The 15,775-nt window shown below is 43.8% G+C and overlaps 1 long non-coding RNA gene across 1 annotated transcript; it reads left to right on the plus strand.

The window, feature by feature from the left end:
• The first annotated feature begins 314 nt into the window (after window positions 1-314).
• Window positions 315-12,647, plus strand: LOC115353081. The gene is made up of 3 exons (XR_003927407.1): window positions 315-3,934; window positions 4,697-4,768; window positions 4,884-12,647. It is a non-coding gene; the product is annotated as an uncharacterized LOC115353081 (long non-coding RNA).
• The last annotated feature ends 3,128 nt before the right edge of the window (window positions 12,648-15,775 follow it).

Genomic DNA, 15,775 nt, shown 5'->3' on the forward strand with positions numbered 1-15,775 from the left:
GGTGGCACAGAGCTTTGTGCTACAGACTGTGTCCCGCTGCCAGCTCAATAAATAACACCCAATTAATTATACACAAATGGCCACTCCTCTGAAACACCTGGACTTTGGACTGAGCCATTTGAGATGTGCCAGCCCTGTTTGTCAAAGTAGTGATTAAGCATACTCACATAGAAATTGAAATGTGACCCAAAATACAGACCCAAAATGGAAGTATCCAAAATCAGAAGCCTCTTTAGAAACTGTTAGCCTGGGAGTTTAGGAATTGCCTTTGAGCAAACAGGAGCAAGAACTTATCCTACGTCTATACGTGCAACAGTAAGAATTGGAATAAGGCTGTACTGAAGCTCCATCAAGTCCAGCATCTTGTCTCCAACAGCAGGCAATGAGCTATCAGGTAGCCAAGCAGGCCAAGGTGCTGCATTCAAACTGCAGTGTGCACTGGAGGTGCACGTCGAAATCTCATTTTTAACAGGTCCCTGGTTCCTCTTTTATCATCAGTGTGCTAGATGGTGCTGGCGTTGCCAGGACTAGGGATATCTTGGACCACAGTTTGCAGATTTCAGTGGACTCTCCGTTGCTCACCCTCCATGTGGGGTCATCCATGCTGCCTTCTCCAGAAGGTAAGGAGCAGATTATTGCCTGCTGTCTCTACTGAATTCTGCAGCAGTAGTCCCCTCATAGTCCCAGCCTTGCAGAGCTCCTTCTTGGACCTTGCATCTCCTTACCACACCCGGCCAGGAACTGTTTTAATAGAGATTTAACGTTCAGCTGGTCTGCCCCCAAATCATGCTGTGGAAATACTTCCTCCTCCTGGTGGTCCTCTCTCTTTTCTCTTGCCTGTACATCCTCCCTAGACACGCATGCTATGGGACTTCTTACATTGGAAGAGAATGAAGGATCCCAGCAGGTCACCTTGTACTCCTAGCTGATCGCATGGCCCACCAGGAATGTAAGTCAGGAAATCCTCCTGGGAGCAGCCTGTGCTCACAGCAGGTCTCACAGGGTGCGCTGACCATTGTGGACCAGCTGGGGACCTGACCCTGCACGCAGACCAACTGTGCCAAGCTGCGGCCCCTCTCCTGGTGCCTCCAAGACCTCTTGTTGTGAGGTGGGTTTTTTTATACCTTCCCCATCTGAGATCTTACTGAGTCATGGGACTTCCTGATCAACTTCCCCCACCACCCCCAGCAGCAGAAAGAGGAAGCCTGGGGACAGGGTCCTGGTGACTGCAGGGCCTATATCCATTCCCTTTTCCTCTCAGGTCTCCTGGTACGGCACCAGTGGGCACTGTCCACTGGCTTCTCAGATGCCTTCAGGGTGGTGTGCCCAGCATTCCCCTCTGGTTCCCTATCCGTGGTGCCTGACCCTTTGACCTTGATCTTCCTCTCTTCTCCCCTTTGTTGTTCCCCGCGATCATCTGGCTTTCCCCAGGTCTTTCAAAGAGCATAAGATCAGTGCAGGCATGTACTGACACTTCAACAGAATACTTGTCCAGCCTGAAAAGAGTTAAGGCAACTCACCCCTATTATGTGTAATAACTTTGTGCCTTCACTGAATTGTCTTCTCACCATATGCCCTCTTTTCCAGTTCATTTATAAATAGGTTAAACAGCAGGAACCCAGGAACAAAACCCCCTCAAACATCACTGGAGACCTCCCTCAAATGTGAACACTGGCCATTTATCCTCCTCTTTTAATAGGTTATTCACATTAAGAGTTTTTCTCTTGTCCCACGGTGCCTTAATTTCTTTCAGAGCCATTACTGATGGACCTTTACGTCTTTGGAAATTGTTGCTGGGATTCTATATGGCTGACCTTGTTGTGGTTTTCATTTAACTTGCCAGAGTTTATGATCCTTTCTATTTCCATTCTTGGACACAACTTCTATTTTCTGAAGAAAGTCTTCTGCTTCTAATAAATTCCTTTATCCTGCTGTTAGCCATGTCAGCTTTCCTTTTGGTCCTTCCAAAGTGTTTGTCCATACACAGAGGCTTAAAGCAAATGTGCTCCTACATGTTATGTTTAAATAGTCACCATACAAACATTTTAGCCTTCAGGCATCCATTTTAGTTTCTTTTTAACAAGGTTCCTTGTTACTATGTAATTCTATTGTATTTGGGGATTTTTTGGCTTTTCTTCCCTAGGCAATGTTGAGCAGGAACATTTTGAACCAGGTTCTGTGTTGCTCCGGGCTAATATAAAAGTTTCGTTGTCTTTTGTAGGCTCTTTCATGCAGCAACACTATTTTCTTTTTCTGCAGCATCAATCCTCGATGTGACATTTGCCCAGTATGCAGGTGGGGAATTGATATCTGTTACTGTTGCATTCCTTGCCCTGTCAGCAACTCTGATCTCCCTCAGCATGTAATAGATGCAGACATTTGATCTAACCCTGATACGGCATATTTATGACTTAGACCAGGAATGTCAGGCTATATAGGTTTTGAACTGCTTGTAAACACAATTAGCTTGTAACTTTGATTTGGCACAAACCTTTCTCTAATACATGTTACCACTTCTCTACTGCTGTTGCCTCCTCTGCCTTTTGTCATACTTTGCACGCTGATTCTAGAGCATCTGATCAATTGCCTTCTTCCCATCAAGTTTTTGATATATATAGTATAAGATCATCCCTCTTTAAAGTCAGGCATTTTTGTTTCTCCATCTTGTTTGTTAGACTACTAGCATTTATAAAGAAGCATCTTTTCTTTCTCTCTCTCTGTGCTATGGGATTCCTTTTCTTTGATTATTCTTCATCCTTTCTTTTTAAGTTTCACCAAATTATTGTTATTCACTGGAGGACAAAGTTTTCCTGACTTTCTGCTCTGAATATGTGCCATTCTGAATCATATTTTAGCACTTGTCAACTTCTCCCTTCCTTCAATTTAAAAAAAATCTCCTAACACCTTTTTAAGTGCCATCAGTGGTTTCATTTTAGTTTACCTGAATCTGACTACATACATTCTGAAAGTTTTCCCATTTACTAACAAGTTCAAATCCTTTGTCTTCAACCATTTCCTAGCCACTCATTGAGAATTTGTCTCTGTTTCTCCCAGTTCAGCCCTGCTCATGATATTGGAGGCATTCCAGCTGAAGCTACTATGGAGCTCCTGGCCTCCAGCTTACCATCTGACTGCATTTTGCCTGCAGGAACCCTCTTCTCCCTTCCCAAGGTCATTGCTCCATACAGTATCCAAAGGCTCCCTTAAGCCTTCCCCAAAAGCCTGCCCAGATATTCCACACCATCCAGCAAGCAGATACTGCATCCAGCAGTCTAACCACCATGCAGTCTTTTCTGGTATCATGAAACTGCATGGATGTATGCCTGATAAAGCATCAGAGTCCCTCTACCACTGTATCTTCCTGAAAACTGGGATGTGAAGAGTAATCTCAGTGCAAAAGCATATGTGGCCTCAAGCTGTGAGATCATTTCTGCGTGTGCCGCCCCCCTTCCCCCCCCCCCCCCCAGGGTAAGACTTCCAGCCATAAAGCCTTCCCCCACCTCAGCAGCATGGGGACTGTATAAGCCTGGAGGTAGGACTGCTCAGTGATGGTCCTAAAGACACTGCCAGTGCATTTGTTTGTTACCCTGAAATCTTTTAGTTCAGGTGTCAGGGCCTCAAGGACTAGGATGTTGGGCTAATTGCACTGGATACGCATAGTCATTACCTATGAACTGAGTAGATAATGATTTATAGTGGTCAGTGGAGCAAACTGAGGACTCCTTGCCCACTCACTATTTAAATACCCAGCTGGTGCTTTAGTTTGCTTATGATTAGGAGAGTTCTGATGGGCTCTATCCCCAGCTCCAGGCACAGATCCCTGAAAGAGGAGCCATTCAGATACCTAAAACAAGGAGACAGGCAAACCCTCCTTCTGGCAGATCTCCTTTTACACCACCCAGCACCGCCGGTTTGGACCTGCTGTGATCCCACGGTGAGTCTTTGGTTTCTCTCTTACTCCTTGTCACTCACATCCAGACAGGGGAAAGTGAGAACAAAAAGCACAGTATAAGGGATGCTGAAATAAATAGCCATTGGTCACTATCCTGGTTTCAGCTTGGACAGAGTTAATTTTTTCCTAGTAGCTGGTATAGTGCTATATTTTGGATTTAGTGTGAGAATAATGTTGATAACACACTGATGTTTTAGTTGTTGCTAAAAGTAGTGCTTATCCTAAGTAAGTCAAGGATTTTTCAGTTTCCCAAGCTCTGCCAGCAAACAGGTGTACAAGAAGCTGGGAGGGAGCACAGCCAGGACAGCTGACCTGGACTAGCCAAAGGGATATTCTGTACCATAGGATGCCATGCTCAGTATATAAACTGGGGGAAGTTAGCCAGGAGGGGTGGATTGCTGCTCGAGGACTGGCTGGATGTTTGTCAGTGAGTGGTAAGCAATTGCATTGTGCATCACTTGTCTTTCTTGGGTTTTCTCTCTCTCTCTTTTTGTTATCTTCCTTTTCATTACAACTATTATTATTATAATATTTTATTTTATTTCAATTATTAAACTGCTCTTATCTCAACCCACGAGTTTTACTTTTTTTTTTCCCCTGAATTCTCCTCCCCATCCCATCAGGGGAGGAGTGAGCGAGCAGCTGCGTAGTGTTTAGTTGCCAGCTGGGGTTAAACCGTGACAGGAACTATATACTGTTACATTGCTTTGCCCTCACGTACACTTTGGATCTTCTTTTTTTCAGATTGGAAGGACATTTTACAAACATTTCGGTTCAAATGCCCTGAGCAGAGGCGTTCCACAGGAGTCAGAAATGGTGACTTGGAAACAAGAGACCTCAAACTAAAAGCACTGTTGGAGTTGAAACATGTTCAGTGGTTTTGGTTACATTTCTTCTGTATACTGGCAGTTGGTCTTTCATTCTCCTTTAGCTTTCAAAGTAAGGATCTACCGCCTGAGAGCTCCACACTCATGGAAGACAAGACGACTCACGAAGCAACAGCAAAACAGAGAGCAGCAACACCCAACAAAGACTGTGAAGCACCAGGTGTGTAGTTGCTGCTGGAACAGCTGCTTCATGGGAGGTAGCCTAGGATGGAGCCCAGCCTGCCTGGAGATGAGGGACCAGAGCAACTGGACAAGGGAGCATGCTCATCTGAGTTCCCATAAAGTCCCTGGGAATGACTTTCTTCAGAACAGTAGGACACCAGGCTCTCCCCGCAGCCTCCCTCATTCCTTCAGCTCAGGGCTCTGCACACAAGCTGTCGTCAGCAAAACCTTTAGTAACCATGCTGATGCACGTAAGAGATGGAAAGGGGAACCGCTGTTTCTTGAGGGGGAGGCTGAGGAAACAGGTGACGCGTGGTGGGAGGATGAGCAGTGAGAAATGGAGAAATGAAAAATAGAAAGTTTTCGCTAGAGCTGTGACAAATATAGCTCTTCTAAGTGTAATGGAACTAGACGGCCCACTAGAGTGGGCAGAGACAACTTGGTGGCCTTTTAAAAGAGGAAGGAGTGACAAATATGTGAAGATACTAAACTGACCTATAACCTGAGAGCCCTGACTCTCAAGCTTTCGGGGTTCACGCTGAGGTGATTTTAAGAAGCTACTGGTCCAAATTACCCACCCATTGCCACAGGTTATTGCCCCATTACTGACTTGTCAGAAATAGCAGTGTGCCTACACCATAGGCACCAGACTGATATACTGACATAAACTGAGGTGACTGTGGCTAATTCAGTTCACTAGGATGTGGACTGTGGTGGCCAAGGCATCTCCTTCTTGATCCCTATCAGATCTAGTTGAATAGGTGATCAGCTGAGGTCAGAAACCTCCTGAGCCATCACAGCCTAAGTTGACAAGCACCAAGAGTTGCCAAGAGAGCACCAGGAGAGCCTTGACACCATTTTAGCCAATTTGCTTGTCTTTAGACCTCCTTTTCTCTGCTTTTCACAAATTCCTTTGTTGCCCTAGCTTGCAGAAGGTTTACAAAAGCACTGTAAGCTCGTTCTTTTGGTCTGTTGTCTTTCCCCTAGGGAGCCGAGTGCCAGACCAAGTAGCACAGACAGGATGTAATCCCTTGACATGGTTTAGCAAAGAGCACTGGTAGCTTTATAGCATGGCTGTCAGGGTGCAGCGAGGGCCGGGGAGAAATCCCAGGGTGGCAAGGCAGGGCCTGGCACCCGGGGCCTGTCCCACCGCCCTGGCCAGGGCAGCCTGGGCAGAGGCAGCCCCAGCTCCGGGCAGCCGGCACCTCCATGGGGATGGGAATGGGCCCACGGCCAGGCAGGGCAGGGCTTTGGGGAGCTGGAGACCGGCCCTGCTGTGGCATCATGGGGCAGGGATCCACAGCCCCGGGTGGCTGAAATGGGGTCCTGGGCTCTGGGCAGCGTGGGGGGAGCCCCAGGAGAGCTGGGGCAGGGACAGGCAGGGCTGGTGGTGCCCTCAGGGCCCTGACAATGTCATTGTCCAAGACTGACAGTTTTGATCATCTCTGCTCATATTAAGGAACTACAGAGGAAAACCTCCTCCAAGAAATGTGTTGCAAAACTAAGCTTAATCCACTGTAATTGAAGTTCTTTATTGTTACCTTGGTCATGTGCTCTGATAACCACAGTGCAAATTACCACTGCAGAGCTGAAAAGATGCCTTACACTTGGTGCCAGGTTTGCACTGCTTCTGGAGATTTGGTTTAGTTCAGGCTACAGCGATCCCTGCACATGCTAGGAGGAGCTGCTAATGAATGGCAAGTAGTCCCACGAGAATCACGACTAATGGCTCCCGCTCAGTTAGATAATCAACCATTTAATAAAGGGTGAGCTTCTACCTCTTCCCTTCCATGGGGAGCATTAATGCATTATTTTTCCCCTCCTTAGCCACTTATTTCCACAAAAGTGGTAGGAATGTAATATTTTTGAAACCACTCTTCCTCTATTAATCTTAGCTAAAATTGCCCCATGGATTCAAAAGTTATTAGGAAGAGCTAGATGGTTGTACAGATGTTGACAGACAGACACAAAGCATTGTTGTATTAAGAAAGCACTCAAGTTTATACCAACACAGATTTTTTAAATCACGTTAACATCCAGCAGATAGCTACTAGTATGAGGATTATGTTTCATTTCTACACAAGTCTCACTAACAGCCTAAGAAGCTAAAGGAGCTCAGAAAGAAGCGGCCATTGCTTAGACTTCATGCCTTGATGGTCTTCTCTGGGAAGGAGTGATCGCACTTTCAGGACTTTGCAGGAGGGCTTGCATAAATACTCTTCAGAGACTAAAAGTTTTGCTTTGCGCATCCGATTCCAGATCTTTCAAAGCTGCAATTATCATCTTTCTCCTCTCCAACATTTTATAAATTAAACCCTCTCTTACTCCGTCCACTTCCTATGTTAGCCTTTCCCTTCTCATACCTTGAGACTTGAAGGAGCAGAGGTTGCTGCTCTTACTGATGCTGAGCTTCTCAATAGCTAAAAAGCCATATTGCTTTATGTGAGTATTTGTTTCTCAGGGAAGTTCAAGCTTTAGATATAAACATTTGTGAGTAATTTCTCCTTAGGACTATTTAAAATATAATGAGATCTACATTTTATATTGATTTGAGCTTTGGTTTACTTGTTCATGTATTTTTTAAAAAGAACAGATGCTGCTTGAATGTTTCCTATGAGGCAGATTATGAGGCAGATTAAACACACTCTAGAGAGCACACCTGAGCCAAAGGTCAATCTTTCTCAGCAAGCCAGCCAGCAACAAATGGCTCCATGGTTTCACAATTTTGGTAATGAAGGCTTATAAAGTAGACTATAAAGAAATTATTTTTATTTATTTTTATTTAACTGTCTACAAACTACTGAAACACATGTTTTGAAAATTTTTGCTCTAGTAGCCTGCAGAGGATAGCATCTGGTTTTCTACCTACAGTATTATTTAATTTGGAAAATTCCAAGTCTTCCAATAAATTGGTCTGGCAGCTTTCACTGTAGAATCACAAGTTGAGTGGTTTCCACTGCCAGCCATACCTACAGTTCTGCCCTTCTGAGAAGTGTATTTCTCGCAAGACTTAAGCTTCTTTCAATTAAAGTCTGAAATGGCTTTGTCGTATCTGTGGGCCACTGTACTTGTTGTAAAGAACCTCATTTAACTAATCTCACTGCCATTGCCTTTAAAATGATGGTGTTCATGCCCAGGACAAGCACTCTGTTTCTTCCATGAGAGGCTTGGTTACCTCAGAGAGTTGTGCCAATTATGTCAGGGAAAAATAATCTCTTCAAAACTCTCCATGCTAGCCCTAAGCAGAGTAGTAAAAACAGATTGGTGAAATAAAAGCTGTGATCTGTCACCATGTATGGCCAAGAGGAATTACTGAAAAGCTCATTGTGTTCCCTCCTCACCCTCTGAATCACTCTGGGTATTACAGTTTAGTCGATGTATTTCAAAGGCAGAAGAGAAATCAATGTTGCATCAGTGTTCAAAATGTCAAAGCCACCCAAACAAGCAGTGGATGTGTCACTTGTTTGTGATGATCTCTACTAAAAGATTATTCTGTAAACTATCTTAAGCTAAAACTCTAGTTTGTTTATCTTCAGAAAGGAACTGGGCAGTTTTGTGGGGGGATGAAGGGAGAAAGTAATGCTTTTTTTTCAGGAAGAGTTTTTTACTGCTATTCATCCAAAGACAGAGCAACTGTTAGTTGGTCCGTTTGAGTGATTTTGTTAAATGAAGGTGGGGAATAACAAGTCACAGGAAGCCTGGCCATGTTTCCAGGGGAGAACAGAGCATTTGTCTCCTATCTATCTAAAGTGGCCAACCGAAATGGCAAAGTCCCTCAGCAAAAAAGCAGAATTATATGAATTTAAAAATACCACAAGCATTTCAGTACATAGCTACACATGCCATGGAAACTGAGACATTTCCTACTGACAGTGGAAGCAGAATGTTTATATTATAAACTATTCTTGATGGCTCTGAATGATAAATGTCAAAAACAAGTGATCGTAGAGGGAAATCTATTCTAGCAGAATTCTAAATCTGCTCTGAAAAGCATATTCAGACTGAAGAAATTGATGGAACCGGTATTTTACAGAAGCCCTTTGTTTTCTCCTTTCATCTACAGTTTCTAAATACAGACCTGTAATATTTTTCCCATGGGTTTGGAAGATCTGCATTTCTCCTGAGATGACTTCCTAATTCTTTCAACCACCACTTCACCCTTGTTACTCATCTGTGCTGATATTTCACCTTTCTAAAGTTTTGAATCAAGGCATTATCTGTGTGAAATGTCTGGTCAAGCAGTTACAGATTACAAAAGCTCATGTCTGTGGCTCTTCATCTGGTAGAGATGGGAGGTAAGAGGGACCAGGCAGTCAGAGAAAAGGGCCTAAGTATCTCTAATCTTCTCTACTCTCCTTTATTCTCTGCCTTAGGAATGATTGCACTTCAGAATGAGGATCACAGGGAAATATTTTTTTTCTGTCTTTTCTGAAGTCTTCACTAGCTGTAGTTGCTTTAGGATTCCCCAAGATGATATCTGAGTATAAATCATTTCTAAATTTTTATTAAAAATTGATGCAAGAGAGAGCAGTGAGAACAAAATTGGGATCTTAGTCTAAATTCTGTTCAGTTTCTGTTTTTCAGTTACTCTGGGTATAAAATGTGAAAAAATATAGAAGTGGATAATCCGATTTTGTTTCAGAAGTAAGTGTTTTATTGTTCAGTGTAGAAGTGTATACTCTACTTACACAAAAGAAGAGTTGTGAATCTGTGAATCTGGTTGTTGAATCTTCACTGGGATTTTATTTTCCACCAGTTTTCATTTCCACATTTCATTTCCTTCCTGGTCCTGTGTGCCACGTATCCAAATCTCTGTGTGACCAAACGCAACGATACACGGGCCATGTGGTTTGAAGAAAGAAATGGGGAGATGGGGTGGGGACCCTAGATTCAGATTATCCACCAGCAAAGTGCCCCAGCAGCCACAGACTTAGCCTTGGCCCTGTGCCGCACGCACTTGCCGCTCCTGAGTTAGTTGGTTTAGTTGAAGAGGCCAGAGCTGTGCTTCCACCGTCAAAGGTCAAGATCACTGATGGGTGCCAGTGGTCCCTCTGAAGACCCTAATGAAAGTAAGGCTACAGGCTGCCTTGCGTTCTCCAGGAATTCACGTAGAGGTAGTTAACTTGTTGGAAATGCACCTTTGGTTTTTTTGGAGTGGAAAAACCGGTGCTAATTGACAGGGTAGGAGATGTCTGGGTATGTTGGAGGATTCCTTTTTCTTTAAATGGAGGGGGAAAAAAGACATGCAGAATTTCTATTTTGATGAACTGACTCTAGGTGGCAACAACACGCTGTGTAGCCTTACCAGAGGCTAGTCAGGCAAAGACTATTGAATGCTTCTTACACAGAGGCAAAAAAATGGTAGCAGTTTCAGTACTGCTTCTAGAAAATTTTCTAGCTGATTGCACCAGCTGCACATTGCTAGAAACATTTCCAGATTCTGTCAGTTTTCATTGTAATAGAGGACCTGGTTTTTCAACACATATTTTGAATAAGATGCTGCATGTTTCATTTTGTAGGCATAATGCTGCAGGGATGCAGAGGAAAATTAGCAAACTATTCTCTTTTGGTTATCTTTTGTTTGGATGGGCGATCTCAGGAAGTGCATATATAATCCTGATTTGTAATGATGCCTGTAAAAGTGCACAGATGGGTATGTACAATTGCAGTTCTGTGGCATTCACCAACGATGCTCTTGAAATGCCACTTCATCACCTTGTCAAAAAACCAGCCGCACAGATACCTACAAAATGCCTGCCACATCTTCTGTGTAAAACTGCTTTATCTGCCAAAAGATTTGTGATGGCCTATTTCACTCCTTCACTACATATCCAGCTTCCTGGGCTTAGCGGTAGATAAGCAAACACTTGCACAATATAAAACTTTTCACAAGTATGATGAACTGCAGTGTTTTCGCATTTTTCTCAAAAGTCAGTTTGACTGTTAACTCCACTGACCCTTGAAATATTTAAATCTGTTATTGATGTGTTCATAGACATAGGGAGAAAGCAGAGAAAAAAATACTAGTTTTGATTACCTGTTGCAGCAAAGAAAGAACTGTCTTTGTAACCATACTACATACTAATAATGACCACAGAAAATCTTTCAAGTGTCATGACATCATGTTTGTAGCAAGGCCAAAGTGTCTGATGGCATCTACAGGATATGATAAACTTCTTTATTACTCTGTCAAAGTGACAAAGCTGTGAAACCCTGTGATTAAATCAGCTGTTTTGTATAATTGAGCCATTCACCTGCATGTTGTCAATTAATATCCTCTGAGGCTACTTCCAGTATTTCAAACCTCTAAGCTACTTTCAAAGGAAAGAACTGTCATTTAAAACATAAAAATGTATCACCTGAAAGCAATTTCTTCCTTTCTTACCAAAGTGTGGAGTTTCCCTTTAAATAATACTGAATCAGGTTTCCAGATTCACAGTACTCTAAATTAATATCTTATAATCCTCTATAAACCTGGTAGACTGATTTTTTTTTTTTAATAAATATGTATAAATTAATCAGGATTTATTCCTAGTAGGAATACATAAACCTATCTGGGATGAGAGTGCCCTAAAAAGGAAAAACAGAATCCACTAACCCTTTAAGGTACTTTGTGTCAATGTATTTTGTGTAACGCTTATTTTTATTAGTTTTTCTTCCTTTCATTTAAGCAGTAGTTTCACTATACATTTTTCAAAAAGTGGGGACATGATGGTAAAAATAATGGAAACACAATTGGAAAAATTGGTTTTATCTATTACATATTGTCCACATACATATCATAATATATTGTTTTTCAAGTTTCCTTGTGTTAAAAAGGCATATCTGTGTAAAAACAATGCTGCTAACCGTGGTGGGTGTTTTCAGTTGTATTCTGAGATACCCACACTTACTTGGAGGCACGTGTACCACCCCAAGAGGTGAGGTGTGACAGTTGAGTACACGAGCACTGAAGGCGCATTTTGGACAGGCCCTGAGATCCTTCTCAACTCGTCTCCCGCACAGCTTGAGGAGACTCTTGATAAACTATCATCACGTAAAGCTATCATAACACCCGTCCTGTACTATCTGTGGTAACCCTCAAATGGAAAAAGTGACACTTTCATTACAACCACTGCGGCTGTTTTCAGGAGTCACTCACCTGTTTGTCTCCCCACAGGTGTCCCATGTGTCACCCCCGCTTTCCGATGCTAGTAGCTCTCATTTCCCTCACGTGCCCTGCATGCTCATTATTTTCTTTCTGCTTCCCATACCCGGTGTCCCATTCTCACCCCACAGTAGGCTCATCTCACACTCCTTAGAGGTGGTATTTTCATGCCACATTCCACATCTTTTCCCAAAAAGCTTCGTCTACACTAAGAGTCTCTGCACTGTTTCTTCACCCAGTCGGACCTCTCCCCTCAGGCTGCTACCAGTTCTGTTTCCTTCCTTCCCTCTCCATACCGATACTTCTGTTGATCCTTTCACAGGTTGCTTAAGCTGTGGTTTTCTCTTTCTCCTTCATGCCAGATCTGTGTTGCACTGCGGGACTCCATACTAGAAATCCACCTTTCCTCCTGTCCTGGTTTCGGCTGGGACAGAGTTAATTTTCTTTCTAGTATTGTTATTATTTTCTTCCTTTCTGTCCTATTAAGCTGTTCTTTTCTCACCCCACGAGTTTTACTTTTTTTTTCCGATCCTCTCCCCCATCCCCGTGGGTGGGGGGAAGTGAGTGAGCGGCCGGGTTAAACCACGACACCTCCATGCCAGAAGCTTTTTGTGCCCCTTCTAATTTTTGTCCCTCCTCCTATTTCTTGTTACTTTCTCTTCCAAGGTGTCAACATTTAGAACACAGCTGGGTTCTAGGGCCAAAATAAAATCGGTAACACATTGAGACTAACATGTTTTTCTGCGTATTGGGGGTGTGCGGGCTTTGGTAGCAGGGGAGGCGGCTGCAGCGGCCGCTCCTGAGAGAAGCTGCTAGAACCTTCCCGGGCTCCGAGTGGGACCCGCCCCTTCCAAGGCCGAGCCAATCAGCGACGGCGGTAGCGCCTGTGGGAGAACATAAGAGGGGGAACCTGCAGTGAGGGAGGGGGTTGGCATGTGGGAGGAGGGTGATGCCCCCGCAGCCGGCGGTGAGGCGCCAGGCTGTCCCGTTCCCCCCCCAGCCCACGGAGGGGCGTGGGGGAGCAGATGCCCACCTGCAGCCCGGGGAGAGAGGAGCCCACGCCGGAGCAGGTGGGTGCCCCCCAAGATGGCCGGGAGTCCATGGGGAAGCCCGCGCTGGAGCAGTCGGTGACTGAAGGTCTGCACCCCGTGGAAGGGACCCACGCTGGAGCGGTTCGTGAAGAACTGCAGCCCGTGGGAAGGACTCACGTTGGAGAAGCTCATGGAGGACTGTCTCCCGTGGGAGGGACCCCACGGTGGAGCAGGGGACGAGTGAGGAGTCCTGCCCCTGAGGAGGAAGGAGCGGCAGAGGCAATGTGTGGCGAGCTGACCCCAACCGCCATTCCCCGTCCCCCTGCGCCGCCGGGGGGAGGAGGGAGAGAGAACCGGGAGTGGGGGTGAGCCGGGAAGGAGGGAGGGGTGGGGGGAAGGTGTTTTAAGATTTGGGTTTATTTCTCATTATCCTGTTTCGAATTGATTGCTAAGATCGATTTTTATTCCCCCCCCCGGGCCCCCCCAAGTCGAGTCTGTTTCTTGCCCGTGACCATAACTGGTGAGTGATCGACCCCTCCCTGTCCTTGTCTCGACCCACGAGCTTTTCGTTATATTTTCTCCTGCCCATCCCACCAGGCGGGGGAGTGAGCGAGCGGCCCCATGGTGCTGTGTTGTGCCCTGAGCTGAAACCATGACATTCTGCCATCAGCTAGCTCTTCGCTCAACAGGAGTTCAGCAAGCGCGTTGCAAATGCTAGCTCTCCCTACTGCAAATGTTGGGAAACGTGTTGCTTGCTGAGAGCCCGGTGGGTTTCCAGATACAGCTGGGTAGGAGACAGACTGCAATATGCTGCTAGCCTTACCCGGTATTGACATGGGCAAAATCAATGTGACTACAGGCAGTGAGAATTAAAGTTGTAGGGACTGATAGCTGCTAAATCATGTGTTCTTTAACTCTTCAATATAAAACTCTGGGGGGGTCTGTATCACCATTCTTTACCCTTTAGGCATCCCTCCACCCTAGTTTTTATCCACATCAACAAAGTTTTTTCTCACTGATGATTGAAATGTTCCCTGAAACTTCTGAATCTGTCCAGTAATCAAAAGCTACCGCATCACACCTATAGCTTAAAGTGCCATGAAGTTGTAAAAAATAGTCTTGTCTGTTCAGCCAGCCACTGAAACATGAAAACTGTAAGTGGTATGTCAGATGCCAAGTTATGTTTTAAGATGAGGCATCATGTAATAACAGAATGTTCTGAAAACTATTTCTGTTTTGGTTTGGAGTGTTTGGGGTTTTTTTCTGAAATAAGGTCAGACATACTTTGAACAGATTAAAGCATCTTACTTTCTAGATGAAACTGTCTCGTGTTTGCAGTGAAACAGTTTGTCGCTGTTTGGGTGCAATATGAAATGTCACTCTCTACAGTACTACCAGCAGTTCCAGATAATCAACAAGGGAAACAATACAACATTCAAAACAAAACCAAATGTCCCTGTGTCCCATAGGTGTAGATGCCATATTTTTTACACCCCTAAAAGAAATTGTTCCATTCCCTGTTTACACTCAAGAGCTGTATGCATTTCAAAATAAGTTTCATTCAGCAAAATAGTTATTGTGATTTCAGGGGCTCTACCTTGTACCAGGTTTACCCAAATTTTATTTGGCGGAGCACCACCATCATGGAATAGAATAGCTGTCAGTGGCAGTGGCACAAGCTCCAGAAGGAGATACTTGGCTGTTTGCACATGATTCTCTTTCAAACAGCTACTCTATATTTCCTTCCTGAGTTGGAAAGTAAAGCCTCTCTATAGTCGATCTATACTATACTCTTTCCACGAGCTGTAGAAGAGTGAAGACCCAAACCAACCTTAGTAGACTTTTATTGATTATACAAATAAAAACAAACTTTATGTTTTGTGCTTATTGGGTAAATCTGGAAATTATGAAAAGTGGAGTAAAGGAAGACTCCAAATTAAATGTAGACTGTACCAGTTGACTTCTTTCATTGATAAATAATATTTCAGAACTGTATTTTTTTATCCTAACCAAAGCCTATCTTTCTGAAACTCTTCCCTTGTTCTCAAATTCACTTCAAATCCTGAAGTTACTGCCTCTTCAAAAATTCTGTTCTGTGTTCACTTTTACCATAAGACAACTTAAGGGTTGTTTTTTTTTTCACAAGGTAAGCAACATTTAATGTAAGAGTTAAATTTGTTATATGCTAAACTGGTTTTAGGACAGTAATCATTAATTAATGACATATCATTGATTCAGACATTGAAATTACTATTGGGGCTTACAGATCTTAGTGATGCAGGAACATTTATTCAACGTTTTTCTGCCTGCAGCGGCCTTCTTACTATATGCATCATTAACTCCTTTATGTGCAGTTAACCAATGAACAAGAAAAGAATAACTTCAAAGTAAAGAGGAAGTTGACAGGAAAAGCTATACTGTCTTACTTTGGCTTCTTGGGTTTAGTTTTTTAAACCTAAAAACTGCAGTGTTTGGTTTTCTTGGTTTCATTTTTTTAAAACCTTAAGAAGCAGCGAACTGCTTAGGCTGTAAGTATTGGGGCTTCTGATATTCTTTCACAAGGTAATTAACATTACCCTACCAACTCCTTTGTATC

This window comes from Aquila chrysaetos, chromosome 18 (assembly GCF_900496995.4).
Source record: "Aquila chrysaetos chrysaetos chromosome 18, bAquChr1.4, whole genome shotgun sequence".
NCBI classification, from domain to species: domain Eukaryota; kingdom Metazoa; phylum Chordata; class Aves; order Accipitriformes; family Accipitridae; genus Aquila; species Aquila chrysaetos.